General features: G+C 41.4%; 1 protein-coding gene across 6 annotated transcripts in view; it reads left to right on the plus strand.

Moving 5' to 3' along the window:
* Nucleotides 1–4,144: 4,144 nt before the first annotated feature.
* DISP1 (dispatched RND transporter family member 1) overlaps nucleotides 4,145–13,706 on the plus strand; it is a 174,924-nt gene continuing 165,362 nt past the window's right edge. Inside the window, exon 1 of one of the 6 annotated variants that reach the window (XM_004578617.2) lies at nucleotides 4,145–4,340. The gene's annotated coding sequence lies outside the window, so the exon portion shown is untranslated. The remainder of the gene's footprint in view (nucleotides 4,341–13,706) is intronic. The other 5 variants (XM_058669206.1, XM_058669211.1, XM_058669208.1 and 2 more) reach the window with 5 other exon arrangements.

The following is a 13,706-nucleotide window of genomic DNA, read 5'->3' on the forward strand; positions in this document are numbered from 1 at the left end:
CCACAAATTACTAAATTGCTTCATGCTTAAAGAGAAGAGAACTTAATTTTAAACATAACTACTAATGATCTTGATGTTTATTTTGGCAATGAGAAAAATAATGATAAGACAAAAGCTAAAGAGATTGTGCAATATGTAAATAAACCATGCAAACTACTAACCTTAGCTCTTCAAACTAACCCATTTATCTGAGAAAGTTGGTGAATATTGAAAAGATATAGGAAATTTTCTTTAAAAATTTCTTTCATAATTAAGAGAAACAGCCTGTTTTCTACTGTCATTAGCAGGTGTCTCTTCCGTGGTTCTCATAGTTGTATAGCCAACCAGTTGCCACAGTATGGGCAGGGAGGAGCTTGAAACAGGATGAAGTGTACACATTCAAGGGTTCCAGTGCACTCTTCACACCAGAAGAGCTGTTAAGCAGGAAGATGAGAACTGGGAGAAAGATTTTGAACTAGTTCTGTCTTTTGGAGTTTATTAATTTTGGGCTGTTTAGCATTAAGAAAACCCTTATGCCTCCCTGGATGTTAGTAGTTTCCTCTGTTGACATACATGATTTCCAAATATTCCTTTGGCTTTATATTCTGACTGCATGGTTCTTCCCACTCATATGATTGCATTTTAAAATTATATTTATTTAAATTTATTTTAAATACATTCATACACAGAGAGGGGCTGGTAGAGAGAGGGAAAGAAAGAGAGAGAAAGATAGGTTTTTTATTTGCTGATTCACTCTCTAAGTGCCCACAACAAACAGGGCTGGGCCAGGCCAAAGCCAGAAGCTAGGAGTTTCACCCAGTTCTTACACATGGTTGCAGGAACCCAAGCACTTGGGCAATCTTCCACAGCTTTCCCAAGCACATTTGCAGGGAGCTGGATCAGAAGTGCAGCAGTCAGAATTGGAACTGGTGCCCACATGAGATGCCAGCACTGTAAGCAGTGGCTTACCCACTATGCCAAAGCATTAACCCTTCAAGAGACATCTTAACCAACCCATGTGATTTTAACACTAACATCAGTGAACCTCATGGCAATTGTGACAGGTTTCTTGTAGGGATCAGAAAGCTTGATTCATTCAGTTCTTGGCCTGGGAAGGGAAGTTGGCTCCAGACCTCTGGAGGTCTATAGAATGAACCAGTAACCTTTTGTCTTGTGAGCGGAGCTGATATTTTAATATTTGACTACAAGGAAAAAATTTTACTAAAACTAACCTTAGCAAAACAGGAAATTTACCAACAGGGCCCAGAGTTTTCACAGAATTTAAGGGCAAGAAATTTAGTTGGAATGGAAATAAAATGGAATGGGAAATAAAATTTGGTAAAATGAGAAATAAAGTGGCCAGCTCTCAGGTAATTTTTTAATTTCCCCATCATTCTCTCCTCCTTAGTCCCAACTTTCCCTTCCATTTCTTCTTCCTCCTTTCTTTCTCCATCAGTTTTGGACATCTTTTTCATCATGCCTAACCTACTGATAGGTTTCCATTATGCTTATATTTAAGTACGCAAGAGAGACCAACTGAATCTTTAGCTATAATCATCAAAATCTGCATATAAGAAATTCTTCTAGTTATTCAGCTTAAATGTTTACACCTGGTCCACCTCGTTGTGGAGATGCATATGAATCATTAAGTTCAGCATCCACTCAGCAGGAGCTTTGGGAATAGATCGTTTAAACAAGGATATAATCTTGATATGTTACCTGAGATTATTTTGATTATAAGCAGAAGAAATATTTTTTGACTGGCCAAAAAATTTTTGAAAGTAAACACAGATATCTCCTGTAATGGAATAAAACAGGGTAGGTCCTGTGTCCTTGGTAATGGGTATTAACAAATATTTTTTTTATGTGACTCAGTTCTAATAACAATCTTCTCTCTGGATTTCCCTAAATCATACTCAAAATTCTTGGACTGAAGAGACTTTATAGTCTGGTATAGGATGTACCCATTAACTCCTTTTCACCATTTTCCCAGGACAAAAAGTCCAGCATCCTGGGATCCCCCACAGACCTAGGCAAATCAGGGCAATTGACTATCTTAGGACTATTTTAAATTGACAGTTGTACATATGTGGCCCCTTTAAGAGACTGCTCATATATATCTTGACCACTCTTGAAAAAAGAAAATTATAGTGAGCTCTAGGGTAACCTTTCATGTACTGCCTGTTGAATTCTACTTGTCAGTGCCTAGTATGTGAATGCCTCTGCAACAACATGCCAATACATTCCACTACACATTGGAGACTTTTCTTCCCATCCTTTTAAAGCCACACCTCTTTGCTCCATGATTTTCTTAGTTCCTGAACACAAGTGCACTGCTAACCTTACCTTCTTAGAAAAGACTTCATGCTGTGCTCTTTGATTTCATCTGGAGGTGATGTCATGTCTCCAAGCACTGCCTTTCTGCATGGTACCCATTCCTCCTTTTCTTCTACAGTTGTCCTGTCTCGATGCATGAGAATAGACTCTGTGGCAGGCACAAGGAGAAAGAAAATGAAGGAAAACATATTATTTCTTCTTAAAAAAGGAGATGGTGGCTTAATGCACAATAGTAGGCTTATTTAACACTAGCAACACAGAAAATAGGAATAAATGCTACAGTCTCCATTAGCTGATAGCGAAGTCCCCTTTCTAAGCCCACTCATGGTTCCCTGTGATCTCCATTGGCATCTCAGTCAGTTGGGGTGATTTAGTCAGTGAGGCAACTAAAGGGATGTAATAGTCATCATTTTTTAAAAATTAAGATTTATTTGCTTATTTATTTTTATTTACTTGAAAGAGTTGGAGAGAGAGAGAAAATATCTTCCATCTACAAGTTCACTCCCCAAATGCCTCAATGGCAGAAGGCACAAGCCAAGAGCCAAAAAGGCGGTCTCCCACATGGGTAGCAAGTTCCCAGGGAATTGGGACATCCTTTGCTGCTTTCCCAGGTCCATTAGCAGGGATTGGAAGTAGAGCAGACAGCACTCCAACAGGCCCAGAGGGATTTACCCTGCAGTACCACCTCCCCAGCCCCCACTCTTTGCTTTTACTCTTGGTTAGAGCAGCTTGAGAAAACACCCTCAAGGGCAAAACGTCATACCCACATCTTTCAAGTTGTAACTGTTCTTTGAAAACTAAGGCAATCTCTCTAGTCACCTCCATGGTAACAGAGAACGTTCTCACACACAGGTACAGGATTACTGTACAAGAGAAGGAAGAATGGGTATCACACATGTCTCTTTTACTAGACAACCTCACTGATCCCATTCTACAGAGTCTGTGGATCACATTTCTTAGTATCAGGGGGCAGGGGCTTAATGGTCTGGCCTTGTCTCCCCAGTGCTTGTTCTTGCCTCCACCATCGTAGACCCTCCTGAACTGACTGGATCCCCAGCCAACCACCTGCGCAAGCCAAGTTCTCACTCCCCAGCACCCTGGGCTTTGGCATGCCCTTTTCCCACCTACCCTGCCCTTTAGCTCTTATGAATTTCATTCCCATTGGAGTTCTTACTTCCAGGAAACTTAGTCCAGATCCGTACATTTCACTATCCCCCATTGCATTGCCAATGACTATAAGACTTGATGGCTCCATTGCACTTGTTCAATCCTAAATCTGTGATTCCCGGACTGGATTAGAGTAGGTTTCCCGAGGGCCAGGCGGTTGTTGGATTTATTCTGTGCCTCCAGCGATGCCCTGAACTAACTCTGCTCTGGGGCGTCTCAGCACCTCCAGCAGTGCCCGTTGTTGCATGAGCGATTGCCAGTAGGTGATAAAAATCAGTGACAGGAATTCTGTCTTGAGGTGTGATTAATCTCGATTTTTATTTATGTCAACTTTCACCTACATCGCGAGGGACGGAGTTCAGTTGTCTGAGTCAATCTTGTTCCTCACGGGCTTGGACCAAAGAGACGTTTGCTCCAGCATTCGCAGAGTGGTGGAATGAAGCACGGGAAAGACGCGGAGCGCCAGAAAAGACGACAGGCAGCCCCAGCCACTGCCCCAGCCCGCCTGTGGTGGCCGGCCGCCAGCCGCCAGCAGACAGCCAGCGTCCCCCTCCTCTCCTCAACTCCCTCACAGACGCCTCCGCGCGGGGAACGCAGGCGGGCCCGCCGGGAGCCACCGGGGCGGGACTTCCGGTCCCGCTCGCGAACGCCCACCGCGCCGGGCGGAAGCCGGGCTCCGGGCCAGGCTCGGAGAGAGTCGGCACTGGAGGTGAGTTCGGAGCCGCCGCGTCCCGGGCACTTGTCTCCTCAGTGGACGCTGCGTAGCGCGCCATCGTCCGGCGCCGCGAACCGGAGACCGGGTACGGACCGGGGAGTCGGCAGTGTCCGCGCGGCCCGAGTGAGAGCTGGGACTGCAGGTTTGAGAAGGGGGCCAGGATCTGGGCAACGGGAGAAACCTTAGGGCAGCGGTGAGGGGCTGCGGGGGCAGGCACCGAGGACCCCGAGGCTGGAGGGGCCCTGGGACCACGGCGTGATGATGACAGTGGTCTGAGATGCTTCTCGAGGGTAGTCCGCTGTCGTGGGGGTGTGTCCGGGTCCCAGAGGATGGTCCGTGAGGGTGGCACGAGATGGCAAGGGTTTGGCTTACCGGGGGAGGAGGGGAGCGTACTGCTCTGGGGGGTCGTCCACGGGAGCGACGCCTTTGACCTAGGCAATCAGAGGTGACCAACAGCCGATTGGATGCCAAACTCCTGTGGCTTCGTTTGCACTTGATGTGAAATTTGTTTCTTTTACTTCTGTGTGGATTTTGGGAAAATGTATTACAAGCCCAGGACAAACTTGTACTCTTCACCGAAATCCAACTTACTTCGCATTGCTTTGTCGGGGCCGGTAGTACCTTACAGTTCCTTACCTGCAGGCACCCAGCCCAAGTTTTCCTTTTGGACACTTCTCTCTCTTGGTCGTCCAGGTCCCTTTGTCGTCAAGTGAGCTTCTACATGCGTTTAGAATTACGGTGATGATGGCGGGGAAAGCCAGGGCTGGCAACGTTTGCAGGTCGCACCTCATTGTTCTCACACATTTTCCTCCACTAAAAGGTATTCTGTTGGACTTAGTCTTTCAGTTTAATCAGTAAGGTAACATTATAGATGCAGATGCAACAAATCACTAGCAACTCCAAAGATTTTACTGTTCCTTTTTATTTCTGCTGCAAGAAATGTGCATATTATTTCTTGCAGCATATATATATTTGCTACTAGCAATACTTAAAAAAACTATTGATAATCCAAGATCAATAATAATGTACTTGCACACACCAGTACATTTAGTGTTCCATAGTGCTTAGTGTGTAGTAACAGATTGTTTCTATTGCTAGCAGAGTTAATTACCATTCATTTTGGTTACTTGGTATTCATGTTTTATTGGCTGCGATTAATGTGTAATTCCTAATTTACGTCATAAGGTGTCTCAATCAGTGTAATTCTGCACACTCTTCTGACTTTTAAGTGATTGTGAGTTGGATTTTTGCCACAAGCTGAGCCAGGTTTCTACAGGAAACCGTAATACTGTCTTTGGAGGAGGGTGACCTCTGATGATTGTTTGGTCCGCTTCTGACGTGTCACATTTCAAGGTTTAAACTTTTAAAATTCTGACCATGGCTGTGTTGTAGGTGGTCTGACTTGGACTGTTGGAGGCAAACAAGTGCACATGCTCTCTCTTTAGATGGGGTATTGTTAGCTTGTTTCTGGTGGCCTGTGCTTGCTAGAGCAGCATATAGGGCTAAAATGTCTCTGTTTAGACTAAAATGTCTCTGTTTAGGTGTGTCATTGATACTGACAAGCATGAATTAGTACCTAAACTAGAAGTATATTTTAACACGTAAGTGGACATATTAGGTAATTCTTCAAATTAGAAAATAAACAATGTCATTGATCTCTGAATTATTGAATTGCTAAGTTGATTTCTAGATAAAAATTTAGACAAAAATTTGAGTAGGCAATACTGTTTACCTGATAATGTTGGTTTAAAAATTATGTCCTTACCCACTTTCCCTTAGTTTTTGAGAACCTATAGAATTTAGTTTATGATTGTAGGAGGTGCTCATTGTTGAAACACAAGCCCACTTGTCTTTGGTGGCTTCCATGTTATATATCTGAATGGTGTGTTTTAGGTTGGATTGCTCTGTGTTTTGGAAAGTCTTTGGGATCTTTTTTCTAATCATTGAGTATACTTCATAGAGTCTATATCTTCACACACATTCTTTGTGTTATTAGGTACAGCAAATCGTTACTTCATCTTCTGGATTCACTGTTTCTTTTTGTGTCTGCTGTGATGGAGTATGTGTCTATGTTGAGGAACTATCAAAGCAGTGATAATGAAACACTGTTCTTGTATCCACATATTTTTGTTTTGCTTAATCAACAGTATATCAGATAACTTGCTTGTTGAGTTCTTTGATCTGCTGCTGCTCCCATTACCTGCATACTCCAGCTAGAAAGCCTTTCCCTGCCACTGGATAGAATCAAAAGAGCTCTCAGAATTGAAGGATATGGCTTTTGGTTAGAGAGATGCCGGGATGTTGCTCTGCTGATTGCCCAGGCAGGTTTGTGATGCCAAGTGTTGCCTTCAACCAGATTGGCCGGGCTGCAGTGGACCCTTTCTCTCATGATGATTTAGAGGAGCTCAGCCTGTGGCAGATTAAAACTAAGAAGCCAAATATGACTGCAGTCCACTTTGGAGGGTACTTCCTTTTCTGAATCTGATGCTATAAATCTTGGCAAAATTTCCAGCCTCAAGGATGTAGCTATAGTTGTAAAACCTTTAGATTATTACTATTTTAAGAGTCATTTTAGGGCTGATGCAGTGCTGTAGCAGCTAATCTTTTGCCTGCAATGCTGGCATCCCAAATGGGTGACAGTTTGAGTCCCAGCTGCTGTGTCTGGGAAAGCAGCAGAGGATGGGAAAGCAGCAGAGGATGGCCCAAGTCCTTTGATCACACAAGTGCTGAATGAAGCAATTCCTTTCTTAACCCCTGGCTCAAGCCATGCCATGATTCCCAATTACAACACAAGCTATCATCTTAAAGGACTTTGCCAAATCACTCCCCTGAGAGCTGACAGGGACTTACCTGCCCAGCCCATGCAAGCCATAAAGGAGATCGGGTCTGCCAGGTACTTTAAAACCATAATAGAACCAGCTATGTCTTTCTGCCATACTACAATCAGAAGCTGACAATTCCAGACAACCTCCCTGCTAAAAACTCCTTCAAAAAAAAGCAGGCAACTCCCTCCATCTCCCCATAATCCGCCGATGGTGATGGTCACCTTTCCCAACCCCCACCCAAATCTTTCTTTCCTGAAGAATCTTAAAATCGTCAAAACTTTTTGAAACTAACAACAACAAAGGCTAAGTATGGACAATCAATATTTTTCTACATTATTTGCAACTGTGATGTTTATCTTATCACTTTAATTAAAAAGTTCATAAATCATTTAATGCATTGCCTCACTTTAAGCAACACTAAATAGAGTCCTGATTATGATTTAGTATTAAAATAATTCTTTTTTTCAAAGAGATTTACTTATTTTACTCGCAAGAGCTATATATAGAGAGAGGGACAGAGAGAGAGAGCTCTTCCATCAACTGATTCACTCCCCAAATGGCCATAATGACTACCATTGGGCCAGTCTAACGCCAGAAGCCGTAGCCTTCTCTGCATTTGCTTTTACGGTGTTATAATAGCACAGGTGCCTATGCCATATGCTGGCACTGTGTTCTTGGACTTCAGCTTCGAGGATCCAGAGCCAAATAAACTCCCATTGTTGATGAATTATCCACTCTGTGGTACTCTGTTATAGCTACAGATGGTGGGCTAAGACATGGAGGTTTTTTTTTTTAATGTACAACTTTAGTTGCTTGTGGAATGGCTTCAGTTATATGGTTATTCTTTTTATTTGCTTATTTTATAGATTTCTGTGTTTGAGAGAGAAAAAGGAGAGAGGGAGAGAGGGGGAAGGGAGGAAGAGAGGGAGGAAGGGAGGGAGAGAGAGAGAGAGAGAGAGAGAGAAAGGAACAAAGAAAAGAAAAAAATACGAGAAAGAAAGAAATTCTCATTATCTGGTTCACTCCATGGATAGCCTTCATGTCTAGGGACGAGTCTGGCCAAAGCCCGGAGCCTGGAACTCCATCTTGGTCTCACGGTTGAATCGAAGGGACTTGGATACTTGTGCCGACATCTGCTCTCCCAGGTGCATTAGCAGATGATTGGAAACCCAGCAGTTACGACTTAAACTGGCACTTTGATCTGGGCTGCCAGCATCGCAAGTAGTGGCTTAACCTGCATGCCACAGCACTTGCTCCTGTTCTTTATCTTTATGATATACTAAAGTTACTTGCCTTTTCTTTTCCTTTTAGTCGGTTGGTTTTAGTTTTATCATCCAGAGCAGCACATCTTGTCTTGTTTTTGTAAGATTTTGTCCCATATTTGAACATAATTGTTTCTTCTCCATGTTAAATAGTCGTAGCATATAGATCTGTACCCTCCTGATCATCTTTTTCTGGCTGCATTAGGTTGTCAGTCTCCTGAAAATGTCGTATCGATAGTGGATTACATTGTTTTTTTTGTATCTGATGAAGGCAGCAAATTTTTAGATAATTACTTCCTGCAAGGTAGACACTGTCTGCCTTGTTATTGAGTATTAAGTATTATGTAATTAAGACTAGGAATCGGATAATTTGAAATTTCATTAGACTTAAGCAGACATAGCTTACTCTTAGATTAGGAATATGGTAAACCAGAGCACTTAGAATTTTAGAAGGAACTCTTCATTAATCTTATCTCCTATACTTAACTGATTTTCAAGCTGTAATACAGGACTTTAAAATATATTCCTGTTAAATTTTGTCCTGCGTTTTGGAATTTTAGCATTTCAACCTGTTGATATAGTTTGGTGTTTTTTTTTTTTACTTAGTTATTAGCAATTTTTTTTAAACTTGGTCTTCTACACTTACAGTACTTAATCCTGAGAGTTTGTGTTGAGTCAGGGAATTCACTGTGGATTGATTATAGTGATTAATGATTAATGATTACAGTGAGATCATAGCATTGATGATGTTAACATTGTGTAGAAGGTTTTACCTTAAAAAAAATCACTCTAAGCACTTATTTGAAATGCTTTAATATTTTAAAGGGCTTCTAAGGTCCAGGCATGTGTTAACTCTTAGGGAAGGAGAAGTCCCGGTTTGGCTTTAAATGTGTAATGTATAAGTGCAGGTTCTCCAAGGAAACAAAACTGGTATCTATACAGTATATGTGTGTATTTTTCTTTTCAAGATCATTTATTTTAAGGAACTGGCTCATAGATGTAGGTGTTGGAAAGGACAAATTTGTAGTTTGGAAAACAGGTTGGAAATTCCGGCAGGGGTTGATTCTGCAAGTATGGAGGCAGAATTCGTTTCTGAGAAACCTGCTTCTGCTCTTAGGGCCTTCAGTTGGTCAGGTGGGTCCTACTTACATTATCTAGGATACTTTCCTGTATTTCAAGTGTTAATTACATATACAAAAATCTTCACAGCACTGTTAAATATGTCTTGAAAGTAGGATGCTGGACTGTCTGCCCTTGTCCATACCTGCAATGGCAGGATACACTTAGATAGCAGAATGATGGAATTATGACTGCATGTGGAGGACTATACTGTTGTAATAATATAGGAGAAATAAGTGGCGATGGGTTGGGGAGGGAATTTGGGGAGGAGGTAGGAGAAATCCTAGAGCCTATGGAATTGTATCATAAAAAAAAAACAAAAAAAACAAAAACCCAAAAACCAAAACCAAAAAACAACCCTTCACAACAACCTCTCAATGGGTGTTTGATTAAATAACTGGATGTTGTAACTCAGCCAGGTTGATGCATGAGACTATTATCCTGTTAATATTTAAAGAACTGTTGGTGTGTTAAACGAATGTGTGGCATATAAAACCTAACGTAATTTTTAATAAATAGGAGACTGTCTATATTCAGAACTGAGGGTTTTAAAAACAATGAAACCCTAGGATTTTATTCATCTTTCAGATAAATAATGGAAAATGGACAGTTTAATGATTCTTGTTACACATTGGAAAATTTTTTTAAAGATCCATTTATTTTTATTTGAAAGGTGGAGTTACAGAGAGAGAAGGAGAGGTAAAGATGAGAGATCTTCCATCCACTGATTCACTCCCCAGATACCTGCAACAGCGTGTTGGGCTTGTGTGAAGCCAGGAAGCTGGAGCTGGGTACAGGGGCTTAAGCACATGGGCTATCTTCTGCTGCTTTCCCAGGCATACCACTGGGAGCTGGATTGGAAGTAGAGCAGCTGAGTATTGAACTGGCACCATATGGGGTGCCAGCACTGCTGTCAGAGACTATAACCTAGTATGTCATGGTGCCATTCCCATGCTTTGAATTGTACAAGTTATTTTTTTTGTGATATGTTATATATTCAAGTTTTAAAACTTAAGAATCATTAAAAAACTATAATAATCTTTTTATGTTTGTGCTTGCATGTTCATTTTTTGTTAAAAAAAAAAAAAACGAAATAAAAAACAACAGCAAACCCATTTCGCTGTGGGAATTAGTTTTGTGCCTGATTCTCTTCATAGATGTTTGAGCAACTGATTCTGGAAAGCTGGAATGATTTGACCAGGTTAACACAGCTGGCCAGAGAGCTAGGACTAAAGGGCTAGCTCTGCTGGTTTCCAGTGCAGTGCCAATTCTGCTACAAAAGAGAATCCAGTTAAAAGGAGCAAATGAAAAGTGAGTTTTGAATTTCTATTTAAGTAGACACATGAACAATATGTGTGTTTGTGAAGTTTGAAGAAATTTACCAAGCAAGTGTAAGTTAAAGCTCTGAACGCTAGGCAAGATGTTGAGATACATTGAGATACGTTGTTTTTTTCTGTCTGAGAGTTATAGTCAAGAGACAGGGTACTGTTGTAAAGCAGAACTCTGTAGGGCAGGAATTGGTAACAGGATTTGGAACTCTTTATGAGAGAATTTTAAGGATTCTCTGGGACCATGGAGAGAGCTCCAGGACAGAAATGGATCCTGGAGGAAGTTTCCATGTTTCATGCTTTGATTTGAACTGAATTCTGGTAACAACAGTAATGCCTTTTGTGGATTTTGTGCAATTTCAGCTTAGTAAAGAGAGACTTTAAGCTAAGGTCGTTGAACTTTCTATCCTACTTGGAAAATGAATGGGGTAATTCCCACTGCACAGACTTGTTATATGTGGAGATGAGATAATGTATGTTAAGTTGTGCTTAGTGTGATGCCTGAATGTGATACTTAGTACGTTATAGCACTTACTATATCATGGTAATTGGCTTGAGGGTCTTATCAGAGATGTCATTAGAGTGAGATTCTGCCCCTGGGTGACTTCCCTCCCTTTTCCCTGTACTTGATGCTTCGTTATCACCTTCCCAGATCTTTAACATGATTTTACTGTCAGTTTATTATTTCCAGGCAAGCATATATCTCTGGGCTACATATGAATATGTGATATTGTTTATAGACATTTGTATTAGCAGGCCTGCACTTTTTTGAATAAACTATGTACTTTCGGGGGAGCACATTTCATTTGCACATTCTATGTCATCAAACTGAAAGGTGTGCTAACCATGGTGCCATCTCTAGTTTTATTACATACCTCCCTTCCTTCATCCTCCTCCTCCCTTGGAAAATAGCTGTCAGGGTATAGTTGCAGAAAGAAATGGAAAACACGTTTTTGAAAAAATAATTTATTTGAGAGGCAGAATTACAGAGAGCGGAGGAAAGAGAGAGAGAGAATCTTGCATCTGCTGGTTCATTCCCCAAATAGGTAAGATGGCTAGGGCTGGGTCAGGTCAAAGCCAGGAGCCCTGAGCTTCTTCTGGGTCACCCACGTGAGTGCAGGGGCCCAAGGATGTGGCCCATCCTCTGTTGCTTTCCCAGTTCATTAGCAGGGAGCTGGATTGGAAGTGTAGCTGCTAGGACTTGAACTGGCACCCATGAGGGATGCTGGTGTCGCTGGCGGAGGCTTAGGTTGCTATGCCACAAAGTCAGCACCAAACACAAGAATTTAGTCTTGAGTAAAAAGCAAAGTAAAATATTTTGATGCCAACTCCAAATGTAATTGGTTAAAAAAATACAATTTATGTGATAGTTATATCTTAGGACATGAAAACACTTAAACATAAAGTACAGTTTTTTTGCAATGTATAAACTCAGAAAACAGTAGCAAGAGCATGATATATGAGGCATGTGCTGTCTGACTCAGTCCTGTAATGCAGTTATTTTTTAATTAGATCAGGAAGCATGTTCTTCTGTTTGGAATGTTAATATAATTTGCATCTGTTTTTTTTTTTTTTTTTATTTTTATTACAAAGTCAGATATACAGAGAGGAGGAGAGACAGAGAGGAAGATCTTCCGTCTGATGTTTCACTCCCCAAGTGAGCCGCAACGGGCCAGTGCGTGCTGATCTGATACCGGGAATCAGGAACCTCTTTCAGGTCTCCCACGTGGGTGCAGTGTCCCAGTGCATTGGGCTGTCCTCAACTGCTTTTCCAGGCCACAAGCAGGGAGCTGGATGGGAAGTGGAGCTGCCGGGATTAGAACTGGCGCCCATATGGGATCCCGGGGCTTTCAAGGCGAGGACTTTAGCCGCTAGGCCACACTGCCGGGCCCTGCATCTGTTTTTAGTGTGTTTAGTGGTCATTGAAAGAGTCTTTTGCCCAAGTAGGAAGGCGCTCCGTGTAATTTTGTATGTTAGATTTTATTTATTTTGAAATTTGTATTTATTTGAAAGAGAGAGAGAATGAGAGAGAAAGAGAGAGAGGTTGATTGGCTTTCATTCTTAGGTTCTCTCCTCAAATGTTCTCATCAATGTGGGGTCATTCAGCCCCAAGAAGGGAGCTATGAGCTCCATTCATGTCTTTTGCAGGGGTGGCAGGAGCCCTGCTTGAGCTATCACCTGCTGCCTACCAAGGTGCCTAATGGCAGGAAGGTAGAATTGGCTGTGGAGCTGAGACCTGAACCCAGCCACTCCCACATGGGGCGTGTATGAATCTTAATTGCTGGTATCTTGATTGTTATATACAATGCCCATGCCTGTGTATGCTGCATTTTAAATTTGAGAAATGCATGTGTTTCTACATTTGTAGATAGAAGCTGAACAAAACTTGAATGAGACTTTGAAAGAAGTCAGTTTGATTGCTTCTTGTAATCCTTAAATACTTTTTAAAAAGATGTAAATTTTTTGTTTTAACTTTATTCCTGTTGATTTAGTTTCATGGCTTCTCGTTTAAGGGAATGTACAGTAACTGTGTAAATGAGACTGTCATATCTAGATGTGAAGATATAGTGCAGTGTGCATCTCTACTTTCAAATCAAAGATGGACTCGCAATGAAACTGCTGGACATATCTTGACATAGGATGCTGTGCTGTCTGACATTGTACCAGCAATGTCAGGACACACTTAAATAACAGAATGATGAACGTATGATTGCTTATGAAGTACTATACTATTGTAATAATATGAGGAAATCAACTGGGAGAGGGTTTTTGGGGAGGAGGTAGAGGCAATCCCAGAATCTGTGGAATTGTACCATAAAATTAAAAAATAAAATAGAAAAAAGGATGTATTAAACATTGAGTTTTCAATGGAAATGGGTTTATGAATGGTTTACTATACTTTTGATTATAAGACAAAATAACTTAGTGTTGACAAACCTCATTTTGGAGCATAGCACAATAAAAATTATAAGAT

This window comes from Ochotona princeps, chromosome 10, assembly GCF_030435755.1.
Source record: "Ochotona princeps isolate mOchPri1 chromosome 10, mOchPri1.hap1, whole genome shotgun sequence".
Taxonomy (NCBI): domain Eukaryota; kingdom Metazoa; phylum Chordata; class Mammalia; order Lagomorpha; family Ochotonidae; genus Ochotona; species Ochotona princeps.